General features: G+C 40.5%; 1 long non-coding RNA gene across 1 annotated transcript in view; it reads right to left on the bottom strand.

The window, feature by feature from the left end:
- Positions 1–17,684, bottom strand: part of LOC147378060 (uncharacterized) — an 80,677-nt gene extending 62,993 nt beyond the window's left edge. Inside the window, exon 1 of the long non-coding RNA XR_015144381.1 lies at positions 17,413–17,684. This is a non-coding gene — a long non-coding RNA (uncharacterized LOC147378060). The remainder of the gene's footprint in view (positions 1–17,412) is intronic.
- Between the last annotated feature and the right edge of the window lie 4,875 nt (positions 17,685–22,559).

The raw sequence follows: 22,559 nt of genomic DNA, 5'->3' as shown, positions 1-22,559 counted from the left end.
CTATTACTATGAAATGGCCACTAAATATTTAAGGATTAAGGATTGTAATATATATAGTTTATTTTTAAATGGTTCACAAAAATGTAGTATTAAGAAATAGCAAGAAAGAGAACAAATGACAAACTGAGCAAAAATATTCATAAAAACAAATCTGGGTAACTAGTTCTTTATTTTCTTCTTGTAAATTTTCTGCATTTAAAAATATTTTTAAATAAAAGCTTTTTAAAAACAAAATATTATTTTAAAAAGGAATCCTCTCTGTATGATGATGTAGTGGTGAATATATGTCATTATAAACTTGTTTGAACCCACAGAATGTACAATACCAGGAGTGAACCGTATTTTAACTATGGGCTTTGGACCATAATGATGTATTAATATAAACTTGTCAATTATAACAAATGTGCCACTCTGGTACATGAAGAATTGATGCCTTCAAACTGTGGTGCTGGAGAAGACTCTTGAGAGTCCCTTGGACAGCAAAAAGATTGAAACAGTCAATCCTAAAGGAAATCAGCCCTGAAATATTCACTGGAAGGACCTCTTGGATACTGAAGCTGAAGTTCCAATACTTTGGTCATCTAATAAGAAGAGCCGACTCACTGGAGAAGACCCTGATGCTGGGAAATATTGAAGGTGGGAGGAGAAGGGGATGACAGAGGATGAGATGGTTGGATGACATCACCAATTCAATGGACATGAGTTTGAGCAAACTCCGGGTGATGGTGAAGGACAGGGAGGCCTGGCGTGCTGCAGTCCATGGGGTTGCAAAGAGTCGGACATGACTGAGCAACCAAACAACAGCAAGCACTCTGGTGGGCAATGTTGATAATGGAGGAGCCCTATACACGTGTGGAGGTATATAAGAAATCTCTGTTCCTTCCGCTCAATTGCTGTGAACTGAAAACTGATCTGAAAAATGGTCTATTTAAAAAAATGAATCCTAATGCTCAAAAATGTTGGGAACCACAAACTTCAAAGAATGAGTAGTTAGTATGCTTACTCCCAATGTCAGTCTTCTTTAGGTTGGGTCATAGTAAGTATATGGTTAAATTCTGAAAAGTGACTGAAGAGTTGATTGTCTTCATTGTTGATTAGAAAATGACCCACATTACTCGGTGAGCAGTCTGGTAGCCTTCAGTTATGAAAATGGGGAGCCTTCCATTCTCAGATCACCATTCCACTTTTTTAAGGAGATGGGTCCCTCGAATGCCTAGGGACGTGGCACCTCAGCTACAGAATTTAGAAAGATTTTTTAAGTTCTCCATTTTTCAGAGGAAAATCTAAGCCGCTTATGAGTGTAGACTGACAGATGAAATCAGTCTTCCTTCCATGCTTTCTTCTTAAGCAATAACTCTGGGCTGATTCTTCAAAGGGTCCATGATCAATTCTATTGGATAAAGAATATTAATGCAGTGTCAAGAAGGTAGGTCTGACATTTGACAGTTTGATGGATTGAGATAGGCACCCGCAGGGCATCAAACTCAAATCAAACTGAGGATGATTAAAATTGGGGTGTTGGTTACCTATGTAGCTGTGACACCTGATACTTACTCATCAGTGCTGTCTACTTGGGCCTAAACACCAAGAGGACATCCAGATCAGGTTAAGAAATGTCAAACTGTACGTGCAGAGGTGAAACCCTTACCCAGTAACAGCATTGTAAACTATGACTTGCCTTTCATCACACCTTCAGAACCGTAAATCTTGTCCCAAGCTAAATCTGGATCTCCCCAAAGGAGAAGTAGGTTGGGGAGAGGAAGAGGTTCCATATTACGTTACTTCCTGAGAATTCTCTTTTATTAATCTTTGCTCCAAAGGTGCCTTTGAATGGCTCTTGGTTGCAATGAATAATGTTCACACACAATCTTTCCTGTCAAACATTATACTCACTCCAAAGTCTGACGACAGTTTGGGAGCAGTGTCTTTCGCTATTATGTTTTCCAACTGGCTTTCTATTGTCACTTCAAGAAGTGTGGAAACACCTGATTTATGAGAGCCTGGCTTAAAAAGTGTCATTTCCATTGCTTCCTTAGTAACAGACTCAAATAAGCAGAGGAGGACAATTTGGCTTTAACTTGCTTTGAGAAGATTTAAGTGTAATTTATACACTGAGTAGAGCCCTCCATCTCATTGAAATTCTGCTTAATGCATCCTCAGAAAACACCTGGAAGGCAAGAAAAACAAAGCTGCTATCCACATGACCCTATAGTTAAGGCAACAGCTGTGTGCGTATGAATACAGTCTCAAGGCAGGTTTGTGCTTCACTTTCTTCCCTACACTGTCAGAACATCTGAAAATCAGAATTTCAATGAACTCAGAAACTATACCGCAGTTAATAATTAGGCCTGTTTCTCCAAGGTGCTTTAATCTTATTTCCTCAAGTACCTGTCTATAGTTTGTCTATGTTACGCCTGATGTATTTTCTCCAATAACCTCATTTAGGGGGCATGGCTTAAAAGTCAGCAGCAAAGGACTGACAGTTTGCAAAAAGAGTAGGTTTAATTTAATATGTGCAGGCACAGAAGTCTCTCAGAAGATGATTGGTGCCATGAAATCTGGAAGGTCATTATGTAGAATATAGGAGCTCAGTATTTTTTGAACCTTTTTAATGGGTAAGGAGGAACATTTACGCATAATGATATGGGACTTGCTGTACCCTTGTCCTCAAAGCTGTCAGTCACTTGCATGGCTCTGAGGCTGGTTTTGCAAATGCAGGATCACACCAAGCTGAACAAGCAGTTTGGAAGCTCCTCAAGGGGTGAGAGTTTCTCAGAGACCACTTCTCAAACTTTCATATGCATGCAGATAACTTGGGCGGGGGGTGCTTTCCTGGCAGCTCAGTGGTAATGAACCTTCCTGCCAAAGCAGGAGACACAGGTTGGATCCCTGGGTCAGAAAGATCCCCTGGAGAAGGAAATGGCAACCCACTCCATTATTCTTGCCTGGGAAATTACATGGACAGAGGAGCCTGGTGAACTACAGTCCATGGGGTCACAAAAGAGTTGGGTATGATTTAGCAACAAAATGACAAAGTCACTTGGGGAGATGGTTAAAATGCAGGTTCTGATTCAGAGGCTCTGGGGTAGGACCTGAAACTCTGCATTTCTAACAAGCTTCCAGGTGATACTCATGTTTCCAGTCCGTTTTCCACACTGAGTTGCAAAGGCTTAGAGATCGGTGTTTCCCATATGTGGAAACAAGGGCTGGAATCTTGGGGTTTGTACAGTTTTCCTGGTAGAGATGTTGGCAGACACTGTTCATTCTTTCTTGTGTATTCATTCCGACTTTTTTTCTTTCAGCTACAGAGTGTGTGTGTGTGTGTGTGCTCAGTCGCTTCAGTCATATCCGACTATTTGCAACTCTATGGACTGTAGCCTGCCAGGCTCCGTGGGATTCTCAGATAAGAATACTGGACTGGATTCCCATGCCCTCCTCCAAGGGATCTTCCCTGGCCCAGAGACCAAACTGGCATCTCCTGTGTCTCTTGCATTGCAGGCAGATTCTTTAAAGCTGAGCCACTGGGAAGTTCCCAGCTACAGAGGCTTCCTTGTAAAAAGTGAAGGAACTGAGGCAAGAATTCAGAGGGTTTATTTGAATCATTGGGATTATGATCTCACAGTTTTCTTTGATTTCTTTGAAATCAGAAATCTGATTTGAGTGGAAGGGGGGAGTTTAGCTTTTAATAGAAATACAATAGCAGGCAAAAGTCATTTGCAGATGTAAAAGCAGCAAAACCTACATACAAGGATAACTTTTCTGTGCTCTATGATTTTGTTCTCAAATGAATAATGAGGCCAAAGTGAGATTGCCAGATTTTGCCATAATTTGGACAATTGTTTCCATGTGTGGAAGTTGAGTTGCGATCTCTATTTGCTGCATTTGTCATCCCCTTTTCATTTTTTCATTAGGGCAATGTATACTTTCAAAAAGGCCAACATCACATCATGTGGACATGTTGGGATACTAAATTTGAAAACAACTCAGACTTTTTATGTTTTTAAAGAAATGTTTTTTCAGTTCCGGGTGTTCCTTTCTAACCTTCTCAAGCATTTTTCATTCACTCCATTTGGAGTATAGATGTTTTCTGAAAAGTTCCCCTAGCCAAACATCTCATACTAAGTAGGTGTGTGTATTAATGATGGGGTTGAGGAAGGGCACGGGTGGTCAAATTCTGGGACAGTGGAACTCCAAATGATCAACATTAAAGTCACAATATCATGGCAATAAACCAGCACTGACCTATCTGAATAATACTTATCCATTTATAAAGCTCCTTTTTGTGTATTTTGATCCTGAGAGTAAAATACAAAGGTTGCAAATGGCAGCTCCCCCTTTACCAGTTCAATTCTAGTATAATAAAGGATGTTCCGTATTACCAGAGACTATAAAATCCTGCAATTACAGAAAATACCCATTAGAGCTAAACCAGCTAATCTTACTCTCATAAAGATGAGCTTGTTAAACACTTGTTTGTGTAGCACTGATATACCTTGGGCCAGCACAAAAACCTCCTCTTCTCCCTGTATATTAATTAATCGGAATAACAGCTAACATTCATTGAAATTTTTCCATGAATCAGGCTGTTCATGTTCGATATAACCCATTCTTTACATCATCATATGTGGTGGATATTGTTAATAGCCCCATCTCACACAGGAGGAATTTGAGACTTAAGTAAGCTACCTGCTCAGCTAGTAACTAGCGAAATCAAGGTTTAAATATAGGCAGATGGACTCCAGAGGCTGGGTGCTCTTAACCAGGAGACTAAATTATCTTCACTTTGGAAGGAAGGTTGAGACTTACTGGCAACAAACAAAGGGTATGACTGGCTCTTGCTTAAGACTGTAATTTTCATCATAATCTAGCCTCCTGGCAACTGTGATCCCTTAGACTATCATTGAGTCTATTGCTCAGCTTGACAACATCTGAATGCACTCAACTGATGCTTTTTGGCCATCTCAGAGTACTTTTCGGGTTTTGTGTTGTCTTTTTTTTTTTTTTTTTTTCTTGTTTTCCGGCAGAAAAATATCCCAGATTCTTTCAAAGGAAAAGTACCCATGTGAAACCTGTTAACCAATATTCATTCATTCATTCACTCATTCATTCATTTTCTACCACCACCACTCTCTGGGAACAAGGCTCGGAAAGGTCTCCTGTGACTTCAATATTGCAAAAGCTAATGACCCCTTCTCAGATCTCATCTTGTTTGATCTCATCATTTGCATTGCTGATTACTCCCTCCTCCTTGAAACAGTTTAACTGCCTTCCAGGAAACCACACGTCTTTCCTGGTCTCCCTCCTATCTCTTGGACTGCTCTATTTCAGTCTCTGATGCTGGCTATCTTTGTCTCCCTGACCCCTAAAATCAGAGTGCCCCAGAGTTTAGTCCTTGGACTGCTTTTCTTGCTTCAATCATGACTTTGCTGGGCTCAGCCAATCTCAACGCTGTGGAAACTTGGATTAATGTCTTCAGCCTGTACTTCTCCTCTGGATGCCAAACCCGTCCATCAATAGCCCACCCTTAGACGGCTAGCGGGAATTTCAACCTATTACATCCAAAACTGAACTCATAATTTTCTCTTTCAGGGTTTCCTTTTTAACATTTTCCAATTTCTTAAATAACTCTATTCTTCTAGTTGTTTAGGTAAACCTTTGCAATCATTCTCTTTTCTTCACTCCTTATATCTGATCTATCACCGTATCTTTACCTTCAAGATATATTTTAAATATCTATCGACTCTACTGTCAAAACATGAGTGTGTGTATTAGTTGCTTAGTTGTGTCCAACTCTTTGCAACCCCATGGACTGTAGCCCGCCAGGCTCCTCTGTCCAGGAAATTCTCCAGGCAAGAACAGTGGAATTAGCTGCCATTTCCTTTTCAGGGGATCTTCCCGACCCAGGGATCAAACCTGGGTGTCCTGCACTGCAGGCAGGTTCTTTACCATCTGAGCTACAGGGAAGTCCCTCCATCAAAATATATGCAAATACAACCACTCCTTACCATTTCTATTATCACCATCCTGGTCCAAGACTCTCTCCTTAATTAGAAAAATACCCTCTTAACTGCTTTCCATGCTTCTATCCTGCCCCACTACAGTCAATGCTGAACACCGAAGTTGGAATGATCTTTCGTCAATGTAAGTCACATCATTCTACTATCTCTTCAAAAACCTTCTAGCATCTTCCCGTTTCAGTCAGAGGAAAGGCCCAAATTGCTCCAATGGCCTCCAAGTACCTGCACAATCTGCACTCCTCTAGCACATTTCAGAACTCATCTTCCCCCACTTGCCCCCTTACCTGCCCTGCTTCAGCCACAGCAGCCCCCTCACTGTTTCAGGTATTCTCCCACAGGGGTCTTTACAGTGACCTTTTCCCCTGCCTTGAATAATCTTCCTCCTGATATCATCAGTGCTCACTCACTTTCTTTAGGCTTTTGCTTAAATGTTACTTTCTCAATGTGGCCTTCTATTTCAGTTACTTCTATGGCATAACAAGCAACCTCAAAACTTGGTGGTTAAAACAGCCACCTGTTTAATTGTGCTCAAAAATTCTGTGGAATTCTGAATTCAGGAATTCAGAATGAGCACAGTGATGATGGCTTTTCTCTGTCCGCAGTGACTGGGGTCTTCGAGTCTGAAGGTGACATAACGGCTGGGAGCTGAAGGTTCACCACTTACATGCCTGATAATCGATGTTGCCTGTTAGCTGGTACCTCATTCAGAACACCTAGGAATGGTGTGGCCATGTGGCTGATTGGGCTTCCTTTTTGTATGCTGACTGGGTTCCAAGAGTGGGTATCCCAAAGAGATGCTGCGTCACCTTTTATGATCTAGTCTCAGAAGTAACGTAGTATCCCTTTCACCATAGTCACAGAGCTGTGCATGTGCTAATTGCTTCTGTCACGTCGGACTCTTTGGGACCCCATGGACTGTAGCCTGCCAGGCTCCTCTGTCCATGGGATTCTCCAGGCAAGAATATTGGAGTGGGTTCCCATTCCCTTCACTAGGGGATCTTCCCAACCCAGAGATCAAACCCGAGTCTCCAGCATTGCAAAAGGATTCTTTACTATCTGAGCTACCAGGAAGCCCCATAGGGTAGCTATTTATAGGTTTCAGAAATTAGGATGTGGACATCTATGGGATCCATTGTCCAGTCTACCAGAACACATCACCATTTAACACACTAAATAGTCTATGTATTCATTTATGTACTGCTTACTAGAATGTGGTCCTCAATACATCAGAGAAAATATTTTTCCATTTTGTTTCTGCTGTATCCCAGGAGCCTAGAACAGTCCCTGGGACATGTTAGAAACTCAATATATATTTGTGAAGTTATTGGCTTGTCAAATGGATGGTTCCACAAATTTTACTGAATGCCTACAATATGCCAGATAATAAGCCTAAATTGAAACCTTGTTGATACTTTTTTCCTAAGAGTTCTCAACACCTTGTGTCCATAAAGAAATCCTCATATGTGGTTCATCAGGGGATTAGAGCACAAAACCACAATAAAATTATAATTTTTCATTTCTTTCTGAACATTTGTAAAAAAGTTATTGTCTCTCTTACAACAAGTGTGCAGCCTGAGTCTCTGTGATTACTCTACTCCAATCATTTGTCCTGTATCAAGAGGGAAGACATGGAGGTAGAATGAGATTCAGACCCCAGGTCTTGATTACCATTCACAGGGTTTAGGCCCTGCTATTCATTTAACTTTTAACTAAACTGTCTGTCCCATGACCATGCTTAGAATTTTGTTTCCGTAACATTCCATGATATTTCTTTTGACAGTATGCAAATGAAAAGGGTTTGTATTTTAACTTTGAGTTTCCTGATTCTTTCTGGATAAAACCAGATGTGTGGAAATGTCTCTCTGTGTATGTTTTAAACACTGATCCATATGCTTGCACGGATGTGAATTCTGTGACCTTCTGTTCTTTCTTTTATTTGATGACTTGTACACACAACCTCATAAAGCAAATCTCACAATTAAGTTGGATCTGTTTCAACTGTGAATTTTTCAAAAGATTATAATCATCATGATTTCCATGTCCATTTAAGAAACAATGCAGTCACATAGGTCCGCAAATGAACCTCATGGAACACTGCCCTCATTGGTTTGGTCTTGGAACGTGTGCCAAATTGGACTTACTTATATTCATTTCAGATGTAATGATTTAGCCTGTTACTAAACATAACAAAGAATGCAGATTCTATGGAATCTTCAAAACAATATAAAATAAAAGGAAGTAGATACTCTTTTCTGTTAGAAAATCTAGGAGCAGGGAGGAAAGAGTAATTAAGAGCCTCAGTTTTCTCAGCTGTGAAATGGGAACACCAAAACTTCCTTAGCAGCTCACATCACCTCTATAAACTTGGATCATTTATCTATAAAATCAAGATGAAAATAATACCTACCTCACAGTGATTTGGGAGGATGAAATTAATTTCATTATGGAAAGTGCTTCTTTAAATGCTTGGTTTTAACCCATTATTATTATCTATTTACAGCATTAGGCAAACTCTAGACATTTAATTTACATTAGCTAATCAGAAGCTATTATTTTTGCAAGCAGAAAGGACTCTTCTGGCTGAAAGATTAAAGGACCACCAGTATAGTGTGATTTCAGAAGCACCAAGAATGTTCTACTAAATCTAGAAGGTTCTCTTCCACCTTGAAATAAAGCCTGTTGTTTCTCCAATAAAGCATAATTTATCTGACTTAAATGTTAAAATGAAAATACTCCTAGGAGAAATATTACTTTAAGCATTGTTCGCTATTTACACTTTAGAATGAGTGAGTTCTATGTCTTATTCTGAGAAATTTCCCCAGGGGTAGAGAGAAACAACATGAGACAATTGGCAGTCGGGAAAACAATTTTACCTGCTCCACAATTACAAATAATTTATACAAATATTAAATTTAATGATACACATAATGTGTTGGTCTCAGCACATATCCCATGGCTGCCTTGGAATACCTGAATTTGGTCATTAGACCTCAAAGATATTACAAATTTAGACAAAAGTCCTTTTTACTGAACTTGATTTGACATCAAAATTATTCTATTAATGTTAAATGCTTTTCAGAGGAGAGTTACCACTATTTCTAGAGGGCATTAATTTGTTGTAAATTTTATGGTCAAGACTAAAATTTAGGAGGGGGGGAAGCTGTTATTCCTTGCTCCTATTTTTCTCCCTGTCCTGACCTTGCCAGAGGCACTCAAGATCCACCATCTCCCCTACCAGACACCCCAGCAAGACTTGGGTCTATCAGTGGCTTTACCAGTGGAAGCAGAAACACGGCATAAAAGCCGCATGGCACAATTAGGCAGATTGTCTATCGCAGAGGCAGTGAATATTCCACTCAGCTGGTAAGGACTGAGGCTCTCATCACAGCTCTTTCACAAATGAGCTAATCCTAGCAAATTGTTTCCATTCTTCTGGCCTTGGTTTCCCTATCAGTGAAACAAGGATTGGATAAGATCGTTTGTAAGACAAATCCTCTAGTTCCAAGATTCTGTGATTAGTCCTTGACAGTTTTGTGCTTAAACTAAAATGCCCCAACTGAAATGCAAGCTCCTTTAAATCAGGCCACCAGTGCCCCCAAGCCCTTGGGACAACCTGTCTCTCACTGCCTACACAGCATAGAAAATGGCCCATACAGCCTCTCTTTTTCTCTCTCAGGGTCATCTAGGTAGACAACTCTGGAATCCCAAGGCTCACTTAAACAAGTTACCTAAAATTTCTGAGCATTAATTTCTTTTCCAAGATGGAACAGTAACACCCATCTCACTGGGCTTGTGGTGAGAATCAGTTTATGTAATGTATGTAAGTTACAGTTACCTAGTACAGTGCCTGGCATCTATTGGGAATTGTCTCTTCCTTCAACCTCACTGCCCTGTGCTTTTACAATTCTCATTCTTCCTCCACATTACATGAAAAGAAACAATTTGGTGAGACTGAAACTCATTTATAGTGGATAATGGTTCCCCCAGGCTCCTGACTGTGGAAGGCTTTGACTATTCTAAGCAGGATCCCAAGCATCCAGGGTGCAGGTGAGGATTAGGGTTCACTTGCTAGGCTGGGATGTCTCTCTGATTCTGAGCTCAGACTTCCTCAAAATTAGCTCCTGAGAGATCAGCCAAGATGGTGGAGGAGAAAGACCATGAGCCTTCCTCCTCTCATGAGCACACCAAAACCATAACTATCTGTGGAAAAAGACCAGAATCTACCCAGAAAATATCTTCTACAACTAAAGACATAAAGAAAATCAGTCCCTAAGTCTGCTTGAGTTTTTCCCTAGGAAGCCAGAGAGCTGGGTAAGCCTGAGTCAGAAGGAATAGCAAATCTCTACCAGCTCCACATGCCAAAAATGACAACTGTCTGGGCTCCATGGGAAAGTAGTGGCAGCTGCTGGAGATTCTGGCCTGGGAACCAGTGGTGTGAAGGATGAGGTGCTGGCATGGAAGGTTGTTTGCAGTGACTCCTCCTCCCCACTGCAGCTGGCCACACAAGTTTGAGTGAAGAACAGGTGGAAAGGAGAGGATGGAGAGCCAGAAGCAGCTGGACTCTTGCACAAATCCCACAGAAGGGGCTGCTCCAAGATGTTAGCCCATGGGCCCAATTCCTGGAGGCCAGCCCCAGGCCATTATCGTGAGACGCATGCCCTGTTTCCTGTTACCTTTACAGGGAAGTCTAAACCCTTTCTAAGATGTCCAGGGCCGTCCCGAGCTTAATTTCTACCCAGCTTCATTTCCCACAACTTCCCCCACACCAGCTCCTCATTATTTCCTGGACAACCTCCATCTCTCTGTGCCCCCTCAGCCTGGGTGGGAGGCCCTCCTGTCCTTTTCTGTATTGAAAACCCTGCCACCAAGTTCCATCGCAGTGTCACCTTGTTTGCATAGGTCTTCCAGTCTCTGTCCTGTGCCCCCACAGCCTCCGCTGTGACTCTTCACACATATGTCATAGCCTTCTCTTTACATGGCTTGTTCCTCATCTAGGATGCAGACTACTGGAAAACAGGGACCTTGCTTGATTCACCCTTACCTCCAACCCCAAGCCTGTACTGCATGGGGCAGGTGCTCAGCAACTGAAAAAATGTCTTCCCCTGTGTGGTCCTGAGTACGGCTGTGGGGACTGAGTGGTTCACAGCATCAAGAACTCAATCAACATGAACACTGATCAGAATCTGTTAGAAGATGAACCAAACAAAGATGAAAACTAGAAATCTGACTCAACTGTTTAAAAAGAATTCTCATTTTAGTCATTCTCTTCTATACTGAAAGCATTTTTTCTTCACTCATTCTGAAAATCCTTCTCTTGTGATAGTAGAACTGTATGCTCTGCTTCCAAGGAGCCGTATGGTACATTTCAGTCCCTTCCTCCTTATCTCTCTAATCCTAGAGAAGCAGCTGAGAGAAAAAAAAATAACCATCATGCACTGAAAGACTCAGAACTCTGTCACAAAATGGGCATCAGAGCAACAAGCTGAAGGCAATTTTTCTTTAAGAAAAAATGTAGTATATTAAACATGCAATAGCATTTTCTAAATTCTCTATTTCCTCCACCCATGGAGGGATTCCAAATCTAATTATAGGCATTTATGGGAACTGCTTTCATTTATGCCTAATTATCATGTAGGACAATAACTATTATGTACACCACTGTATGTGTCAGATTAACTTTGCTATAAATTTTATTGGATTATCACATTAAACTCTACAAAAGCACTCTCAGAGCAGTTATGCCAGTTTGTCTACTCTGGACGGCCAGCCATTCGTAGAGGATACTTATCTACCCACATCTCAGAAAAACTGGTCAGGGATCTGGTGAGTGTTATTTCTGAGACCTCTTTTGCGCTCTTCTCAACTCCTAGCCATGTGCTGCATGAGTGCCTTAGAAGATTTCATAACAGTTAGTGAGAGAAGTGTGGACCTGGGAGGGTGCAGAATGCTCAGTGGCCAGCCAAGAAATCTTTGGAAGACTCCCCAGGACTTTAATCTGGCAGGAAAATCCAATGTATTTTTAAAGGGGTCTTTGAAATAATTATTTAGAGAGAAGTGTGACTTTAATTTTTTGTTACCCTTGGACCTTTCACACACTGCTAAAATAACAGCTTTGCCATTAGCACCTTAGGCCTGAAGTGGAAGTGAATTTCCTAATATGAGGAGGGGAAGGACAGAGCGGGGCCATGGAAAAAGGGCTGGGCTGGAAGTTGGTCCCGATCCTGTCACTAGCCGGGGATTTGGGGCATGTTTCCTCTGGGATCCCTGCTCTGTAAGATATACTTGATTAGCCTTAAGCTCATTGTCTCCAGGGAGCACAACAGCAGGGAAGGGGACCTGGGTTGTGCATGTCATAGGATTGGCGCTATGAAGGGCTAGGTGATTAACTGGCGTTAGTGTTACTGTTCATGTATTGCTCACTCCACTGCTATGTGTGCAGTAGGGGTTTGCTGAGGGATGGAGAGATGGGACAGGGTCCTAAAATTCACAAGAAAGAGTCACTGATCTGAAAGTCACCCCACATGTTTGCCAAGCACCGTGTCACCTTTCTGGCCCCCACTTCACCCCAAGACACACACAAACCCACAGTCCTTCTAGGCTTTTGGGGGGCTTCTCTCTCAGAGAAGTCCCTTCTTGAGTTGTGCTGTAAATTACTGTCCACTCTTATCAAAGGAAAGCCAAGGAAGGAGGCCTTATACAAATTGCTTCTGTTTGGATAGGCTTGGCAGTGGGTATAGAAGCAAAACCGTGTGGCTGATGGACTAATGGGATAGTCCTGAGATGGGAGTTGAAATCCCAGTTACAAGGAGGATGCATCCCTGAAGAGCACTGTGTTAACTGGAAGCTAAGAACCAGAGGGACTAAGTCTGTGGAAGCCGAGGGGGAAGGATGATTCCAGCCACGGAGGAAGGAGTTCAGCTCTCCCTTCGAGAGAGAAACTGCCCAAGGCCAGGAGCTGACTGACTGCCTCCAGGGATGCATGATGCCAGCCTCCCTTCCCAGTCAGCTCCCAGCCAGTGACTGACCAGGGCAAGGAGACTAGGTCTGGCTATAACAGCCGACACAAGAGGCCTCAAAGAGGCAACCTTTGCTGTGTATAGAGCTCCCCATTGGATGAGCCAAAATTTCTCAGAGCTGCTCTGCGGCAAATAATCTTCCTGTTTAGCCTCCCTTCCCCAACCTCCCCCCCTTCCCTTACATGGAGATCAGACCTGCCTCTTGGTCTGAAAGCCTTCCCTGCCTGCTCTGCTTCCCACTCTCCTGTAACTTTCAACAGGCATTTCTCCCTAGATGGCTCACGCTTTTAATTCTGCTTTGATGTCTGCTTCCCAGAGGACCTGAACTGACAGCAGGTATATGCCCAAGGTAGGAGAAATTTATTTAGCCTTTAAAAGCTTATTTTGACTCAAAATACAGTTCATAATATTTTACTCGCAATTTAAAATCTCTGAAAATGCCAAAACTTGATTTGACCTCCTATGAAGCTATCTGTATTCTGCTGTTACTCCATTTGAGTCACATATTTTATTATAGAATTATTAAGGTGCTTGATTATGGGGTGTGACCCTAAATTCTGTTGGGCAAGTGATATAATACACAGTGTATATCTTATAGTTTTCTAAAATCTAAGATGGCCTTCCCTGTTGGCTCAAATGGTAAAGAATCTGCCTGCAATGCAAGAGACAGTCTCAGTTCCTATGTCGGGAAAATCCCCTGGAGGATGGCATGGCAACCCACTCCAGTATTCTTGCCTGGAGAATTCCATGGACAGAGGAGCTTGGTAGGCTACAGTCCATGGGGCCACAAAGAGTCAGACACGACTGAGCAACTAACACATACACACACATACACACACACATACAGAAAATCTAAGAGAATCTGAATTATGAAAAATATCTGACTCCAAGAGTTTTGAAAAAGAGGCTCTAGTCCTGTGCTGTACAGAAAGTAAAGTCTGCATGAAGTAGCTGGTCTCTAAAAGAGACTTTCAGTGAACCATGCTTCCCACTCTTCATGCCCTTGTGTGAAAATTCCAGTTCCTCTCATCTTGAATCTGTCTGCTTCACCAATAGCCTGTGGCAGAAACGTTGTTCTGAGTTTAAGCCTTAAGAAAACCTAGGAGCTCCCATTTCTGTATATTAAAAAATACTTTGATGATTGGGAGATAATAAATAACACCTTCTTCTTCCAGCCAACTGAGAGCCAAGCCTTAAGAAATTAAGATTCAAATGTTAGTTTTATTATACTTAAAACCAACTGGAGAACATGTCTTTAATCTGGTGGCCAAGTTGGGTTTTCAGATACTCCCTCCCAAAGGGAGAGTTTTGGTCTGCAGAGCAAACCATCTAGTTAGAATTTCTGCCTCCCTTCATGGCAGAGAGAGAAGGATACTTCAGTGTTTGTAGTGTTTTAATAGTTCACATTTGGGGAGCGTAACCAATAGATATTAATTCCTTGAAAACTCAATCACATAACTACCCCTCCTCTCATGTGAAAAAGTGAACAGGGGCCTAGGGGAGAGACCAGGAATATTATTTAGAGGAAACTCCTTTCTGGAGACATGAAGGTGGGGACATATATGTACATTATAGGGAAAATATGAAAGTGTCAGTTGCTCAGTCATGTCTGACTCTGTGACCCCATGGACTGTAGCCCACCAGGCTCATCTGTCCATGGAATTCTCCAGGCAAGAATACTGGAGTGGGTTGCCATGTCCTCCTCCAGGGGATCTTCCCAACCTAGGGATCGAACCCAAGTCTCCTGCATTGCAGGCAGATTCTTTACCATTTGAGCCACCAGGGAAGCACATAATAGGGAAGGACATGCAGAAATCAGGAACTCTGGAGCTCAGAGAGCTGGCGGGATGTCCCTAGAGAAATACAAACGTGCAGGTTTCTTTGATAGTTGAAAGGAACAACCAAAATACCCAGTGAAACTGTAATCATGAAGAGCCAATAGGAGTGCTTAAAAACACTGATTAGGAATCTTAAAACTGTGCATTTTACCCACTCAAGCAATAATATTTATGGCATGTAGAATGACAAGCTTCTTTGCTAACATATCCAATGACATTTCTGTAACATGAACAATTACAGTGTTCTTTAGTTTCCTTGGATATGTGGTAATTTCTTGGTTTTAATGGAAAATGCTGAAATGTTATATTACAATGTTCAGGCTAAAATAGATGAGTTTTTATATATATGTATATACGCATTGTTTAGAAAACTTGAGGGAAAAGTGCAGCCCTGGCTCCCTTCCTGTTATGGGTTCAAATGTGTGTGATTGACTGATTTTTCACATTTCAGGCTCAATTTTATTCTTGGGTTATAAATGGGAGACAAAGTTGAGCTTTATACATATTTTTTAAATGGCTCTGAAGATCTGGATTTAAGTGTCCATGTGGCCAAGTCATCCAATTTCCTTGGAACTCAGTACTCTCACCCCCATCCATAAAGTGGGGGTATTGTTACGCCTACATCCCTGGGTTGAGATGAGAATTAAATGGGACAGAGTGCCCTGAAATCTGCAGTTCCATGCCAGGCATTGAACTAGGTGCTGATGAATGTTTTTAAAAGTAGTCAGCAGGTCATCCCATGATGAGTGTAATGTTACCATATACCCCCAGCTGCCAGAGGACACTGGGGAAATCATATTTCATGCTGCTGGAGTTTGAGTCCTTGTGAGGCTTGTCCCTGTAAACACAGGACAACTGGTAGGGTTGAATTACAGAAGTGCTAAGATTGACTCTTGAAAAGAGTAGAGAAAAAAAAAATAAAAACATTTCAAAGGACTTTCTCTAGGGCTCATGCTGAGGGCATGGAGACTGGCATGAGGACTCGGGCCATGGCTCAGAAGGTGAAAAATCTACCTGAAATACAGAAGTCCTGGGTTCGATCCCTGGGTTCGGAAGATCCTCTGGAGAAGGGAACAGGTACCCACTCCAGTATTCTTTCCTGGAGAATTCCATGGACAGAGGAGCCTGCCAGGCTACAGTCCATGGGGTTGCAAAGAGTCAAACACAGCCGAGTGACTTTCACACACACATACACACACACGCACACAGGCCGTAGGGATGGTGGGAAAGCAAGTCTTTCCCTGTAGTGCATATGCAGTTGGCAAGTAGCTTCATGATATTAGAAGTCATTCATTCCAGCCTGAACACTCAGCATTTTTCATTCAGTCTTCAAGTACACATATTCAAGTATGGCAAGAGCTACAAGTGTCATTCAAGCTGCCGGATCTGTGATGTACAGACCAAGGGACAAGAACACCAGCTAAGAAGAGAAAGATCTGAGGAATGGTCACCGTCCATCTGAACATTTTCTATAACCGTTTATTTACAGTTCAGTCTTTCCCCCATTGGTATTTTGGACAGTGAACAGAGAGAAAACCACTGGACTAGGTGACAAAGGCACATTTCCATAACAAGTTATTGTAATTCTTATATTAAAGTACAGTTTAAGCTCCTTGAGAGCAAGAGTTATGTTTTTTAACCATGACATTCTCTTAACTACTACCTACAATGGCCTAATAGAGTCTAGATACATATTGAATTGACATAAGCAAATTAAGCAGGCTTTTAAATATAATTTTAATAGTTAAATATTAAGTATATTTAAATTTTAAACATAATGTTTTCTATATTTTTCTGAATCCTGTAACAGAAAATAAGGTGTAATAACACACATGGCATTAGGAATGCCTTAGTTCCTTTTTGAATAAGTGTCATTTCTTTTTATTTATTTAAAGTCTTTTTTTTTATTTGTTACAATATGGCTTCTGTTTTATGTTTTGGCTTTTTGGCCCCGAGGCATGTGGGATCTTAGCTCCCCAACCAGGGATCAAACCCGCATCCCCTTGCACTGGAAGGTGAAGTCTCAACCACTGGACCGCCAGGGAAGTCCCTGAATAAGTGTGATTTCTAGACAGTAAATACTATCTTTCTATATAGCTGCTTCCTGAGAGTGAGTTTGACACAACCAATGTGGCAGGTTAACGGAGTCAGGTGTCTGGAGTATCATTTCATGGCTTTCAGGAGTGCTCCGAATTTCACAATGCTGCATCCAGTATCTCAACCCTGCTCTTCCTGGGAATTGCTTATTTCCTTTGCCTTTCTCTTGCTTTCCTAAATATGGCAAGGATTTTACTATAGTGTGGATATCTGGCTTCTGATTAGAAAGGACAATGCAGCTCATAAAAGGTGATCAAAATATCACCTCAAATAAAAGTTTTAGATGAAAAAAGAAAGCACCAATAACTTTTCCTCCTCGCTTGCCCTCAAAAGTGTCAGAAAGAAAGACAGTTACTCTAAAAGCAAAAAAGGAAGAAATGCTCCATTCTGCCAGTAGTACAGGGTTTACTGTCTAATGTCACAAAAGAGAATAATTATACTCACCACGTTGTTTTTCTTCAAAGTAGACTGGGACCAGAGCTACACAGCCCAGCTCAGGAAAACTCTGAAATGAAGGGGATGGGAAGTGGATCACCTGGGATCAGAACCAGGTTGAGATGTTTTACAAAAAAGTTATGTATTCGTCTGTTTAATTTCCTCTAGGATTTATGATGGCAGAGCCACCATAAAGCTTTATTTCCCAGGACATTCTCTGAAACACTTGAGGCACCAAGGCTCTGCAAACTGCCTCTAGGTTTTGTTTGTTGCAGCTTCAACTTGAACTCTGTGCTTTTGCTGTGGTTCACTGCTAGCGCCTCGCCCTTTTGTTACAGTGACCCAAAGTTGGAGATTGATAGCGTGAACTTCACTGGGCCAACACAGTTTCCCAAGGAAATTCGTGTATTTATTAACTAAAGAAAAATGAACACCTTCTTTTAAGCATGTGTCTCAGAAGCCTCTGAATGATTTCTATAAAACACAGACAATAGGAGCAAATCTAAGAAGCAAGTAGGAGACAAGTAGATAGGATCAACTCAGAACAGTTCAAATGAGACTGAGAACAATGTGGTGCTTTGATTGATAAGGTGATTTAAAAATTAAAAGAGAGGAGTCTATCTGAGAGCTGAATGCCAGTTACCAGAGATTGATGGATGGCATGAGTCTTCTTTTCTTTGCAGCATCTTTCAGATAAAGATATGTTTTCTCTTAGAGCGAATCTTTATAAGACTTGACTAGAAGGGGGATCTGTGTGTGTGTGTGTGAGTGTGCACATCAGTGCATGCACTGTTTTAGAATAGGGCTCTATACCTAGAATGCAAGTCTGCTCCGTAGCTCTGCAAACTGTCTGTTCTTTCCATAGCTTGTGCACAGATAAGGTACTCTGAAAACATCCCTCCTGGGTGAGCCTTCATTTCCAATTGTGTCTATGCACCATGTGGTAGCCAACATGATTAAGGAAAAAGTGATTGTATGAACCTCCAAATCCATCTGTCATGTCACTGGCATTGAAGAGCCTCACTGAAAAATTAGCCTCCTCCTTCCCCCAACTTGTGTTTTCCCATCCTCAAGACAATACAGGAAGCTCTTAGCTGGGAGAGAAAGGAACAAAGGGGCAAGGAATTCAATAAAAAAGAGATCCTAGGCAAAATGAAATATTGTTTCCCTGTCTGTATTGCTTGCTTTCTCTCCAATCCGCCAGAGCATTAACCACTTGTCTGCTGCATTATGAGGCAGAAGCGCTTCTAGGATTTGCCTGCAATAGACTAAGGTCTCTGAAGCATCAGGGACGTCCAGAGTGATGAGTGGTTGGGAAAACACAGGAGACTAAACCAGATATAAAAATGACAGTCAAATGTGAAAAAATACTCTTTTTTCCTACTTCTTTGGAATTTTTCTAGTACACTTGCTTATTTAACTGCACTGACAGACTCAAAGACTTATTGGATTTTTATATTCTCTGTACACATTTGAAGACTTATTGAAATTGCATACAATTTTTTTTTTATTTCCTTGCGTGTGTGTGCATTTTTCTGGGAGAGGATCCATAGCAATCCTCATGTTTTTTAAAAAAGGGTCTCTGATCCTCAAAGTTAAAATTTAGCACATTGTCTGTTGTGATCTCTCCACTGTCATTTCTAATTTTATTGATTTGATTTTTCTCCCTTTGTTTCTTGATGAGTCTGGCTAATGGTTTGTCAATTTTATTTATCCTTTCAAAGAACCAGCTTTTGGCTTTGTTGATTTTTGCTATGGTCTCTTTTGTTTCTTTTGCATTTATTTCTGCTCTAATTTTTAAGATTTCTTTCCTTCTACTAACCCTGGGGTTCTTCATTTCTTCCTTTTCTAGTTGTTTGAGGTGTAGAGTTAGGTTATTTATTTGACTTTTTTCTTGTTTCTTGAGGTGTGCCTGTATTGCTATGAACTTTCCCCTTAGGACTGCTTTTACTGTGTCCCACAGGTTTTGGGTTGTTATCACTGATGAACATAGATGCAAAAATCCTAAACAAAATTCTAGCAATCAGAATCCAACAACACATTAAAAAGATCATACACCATGACCAAGTGGGCTTTATCCCAGGGATGCAAGGATTCTTCAATATCCGCAAATCAATCAATGTAATACACCACATTAACAAATTGAAAAACAAAAACCATATGATTATCTCAATAGATGCAGAGAAAGCCTTTGACAAAATTCAACACCCATTTATGATAAAAACTCTCCAGAAAGCAGGAATAGAAGGAACATACCTCAACATAATAAAAGCTATATATGACAAACCCACAGCAAACATTATCCTTAATGGTGAAAAATTGAAAGCATTTCCTCTAAAGTCAGGAACAAAACAAGGGTGCCCACTTTCACCATTACTATTCAACATAGTTTTGGAAGTTTTGGCTACAGCAATCAGAGCAGAAAAAGAAATAAAAGGAATCCAAATTGGAAAAGAAGAAGTAAAACTCTCACTATTTGCAGATGACATGATCCTCTACATAGAAAACCCTAAAGACTCCACCAGAAAATTACTAGAACTAATCAATGATTATAGTAAAGTTGCAGGATATAAAATCAACACACAGAAATCCCTTGCATTCCTATACACTAATAATGAGAAAACAGAAAGAGAAATTAAGGAAACAATTCCATTCACCATTGCAACGAAGAGAATAAAATACTTAGGAATATATCTACCTAAAGAAACTAAAGACCTATATATAGAAAACTATAAAACACTGGTGAAAGAAATCAAAGAGGACACTAATAGATGGAGAAATATACCATGTTCATGGATTGGAAGAATCAATATAGTGAAAATGAGTATACTACCCAAAGCAATTTATAGATTCAATGCAATCCCTATCAAGCTACCAACAGTATTCTTCACAGAGCTAGAACAAATAATTTCACAATTTGTATGGAAATACAAAAAACCTCGAATAGCCAAAGCGATCTTGAGAAAGAAAAATGGAACTGGAGGAATCAACCTACCTGACTTCAGGCTCTACTACAAAGCCACAGTTATCAAGACAGTATGGTACTGGCACAAAGACAGAAATATAGATCAATGGAACAAAATAGAAAGCCCAGAGATAAATCCACGCACATATGGACACCTTATCTTTGACAAAGGAGGCAAGAATATACAGTGGATTAAAGACAATCTCTTTAACAAGTGGTGCTGGGAAATCTGGTCAACCACTTGTAAAAGAATGAAACTAGAACACTTTCTAACACCATATACAAAAATAAACTCAAAATGGATTAAAGATCTCAATATAAGACCAGAAACTATAAAACTCCTAGAGGAGAACATAGGCAAAACACTCTCTGACATACATCACAGCAGGATCCTCTATGACCCACCTCCCAGAATATTGGAAATAAAAGCAAAAATAAACAAATGGGACCTAATTAAACTTAAAAGCTTCTGCACATCAAAGGAAACTATTAGCAAGGTGAAAAGACAGCCTTCAGAATGGGAGAAAATAATAGCAAATGAAGCAACCGACAAACAACTAATCTCAAAAATATACAAGCAACTCCTACAGCTCAACTCCAGAAAAATAAATGACCCAATCAAAAAATGGGCCAAAGATCTAAATAGACATTTCTCCAAAGAAGACATACAGATGGCTAACAAACACTTGAAAAGATGTTCAACATCACTCTTTATCAGAGAAATGCAAATCAAAACCACTATGAGGTACCATTTCACACCAGTCAGAATGGCTGCGATCCAAAAGTCTACAAATAATAAATGCTGGAGAGGGTGTGGAGAAAAGGGAACCCTCTTGCACTGTTGGTGGGAATGCAAATTAGTACAGCCACTATGGAGAACAGTGTGGAGATTCCTTAAAAAACTGGAAATAGAACTGCCTTATGATCCAGCAATCCCGCTGCTGGGCATACACACTGAGGAAACCAGAAGGGAAAGAGACACGTGTACCCCAATGTTCATCGCAGCACTGTTTATAATAGCTAGGACATGGAAGCAACCTAGATGTCCATCAGCAGATGAATGGATAAGAAAGCTGTGGTACATATACACAATGGAGTATTACTCAGCCATTAAAAAGAATACATTTGAATCAGTTCTAATGAGGTGGATGAAACTGGAGACTGTTATACAGAGTGAAGTAAGCCAGAAGGAAAAACATAAATACAGTATACTAACTCATGTATATGGAATTTAGAAAGATGGTAACGATAACCCTGTGTACGAGACAGCAAAAGAGACACTGATGTATAGAACAGTCTTATGGACTCTGTGGGAGAGGGTGGGAAGATTTGGGAGAATGTCATTGAAACATGTGAAATGTCATGTATGAAACGAGATGCCAGTCCAGGTTCAGTGCACGATGCTGGATGCTTGGGGCTGGTGCGCTGGGAAGGCCCAGGGGGATGGTATGGGGAGGTTGGGAGGGAGGAGGGTTCAGGATGGGGAGCATGTGATTTTTTTTTTTTTAAATAAAATTAAAAAATAAATTAAAAAAAAAATAAATAAATAAAAAAAATAAATAAAATAAAATAAAATTTAGCACAATAAGGTATTTGCTGTCCTGTTTATTTTCTCAATTGCAGAAGGCTCATTTTCCATCACTGGGGATTAAGAGTCAGGAGACAAGTTCTGTGAAATACTTAAACCAAGAACAGACCACAAAGAAGCATAAGTAAACCAGACAACAGATGCTAAATTAGAAGATGAAAGACAATGAGGTGAAGGATATTAGGTTTATAAGGACATTTTTCTCATTTCACTATTGCAATTCAGACTCGGTCAAAACATTTAAAATGCACAGTGCATGGATTCTGTTGTCTCTTTAAACTATTTTTTAAAAGAATTTTATTTTTAAGTTCTTATTTCAATTGTTGGGAGGAAAGGATGTTGAGTATTTGGACTAATGAACTCATGTAAAATTTCCTCAGTTGACATTAGATTTAAAGAGAGTTAATTAAAATGGGGAAATTGCAGAATAGCAAACCTGTTTCAGGTTAAGGGCTTTTGATGGAAAGAATTATAGTTTGCCATGAGCAGGCTGGCTTACAGTTAAATGAAATTTTTAGTCTGTGTACATTCACCCTACTCTGAATGTTTTCTAAAAGTTAAAAAGTGTCAGGATTCATAGGTATATTTTAGAATAGAGTAGTT

This window comes from Bos grunniens, chromosome 2 (genome assembly GCF_055505025.1).
Source record: "Bos grunniens cultivar Pamir isolate PY7600 chromosome 2, Bosgru_T2T1.0, whole genome shotgun sequence".
NCBI lineage: Eukaryota > Metazoa > Chordata > Mammalia > Artiodactyla > Bovidae > Bos > Bos grunniens.
Note: the sequence above shows the minus strand (reverse complement) of the source record. Positions and strands in the feature narration are given on the sequence as shown.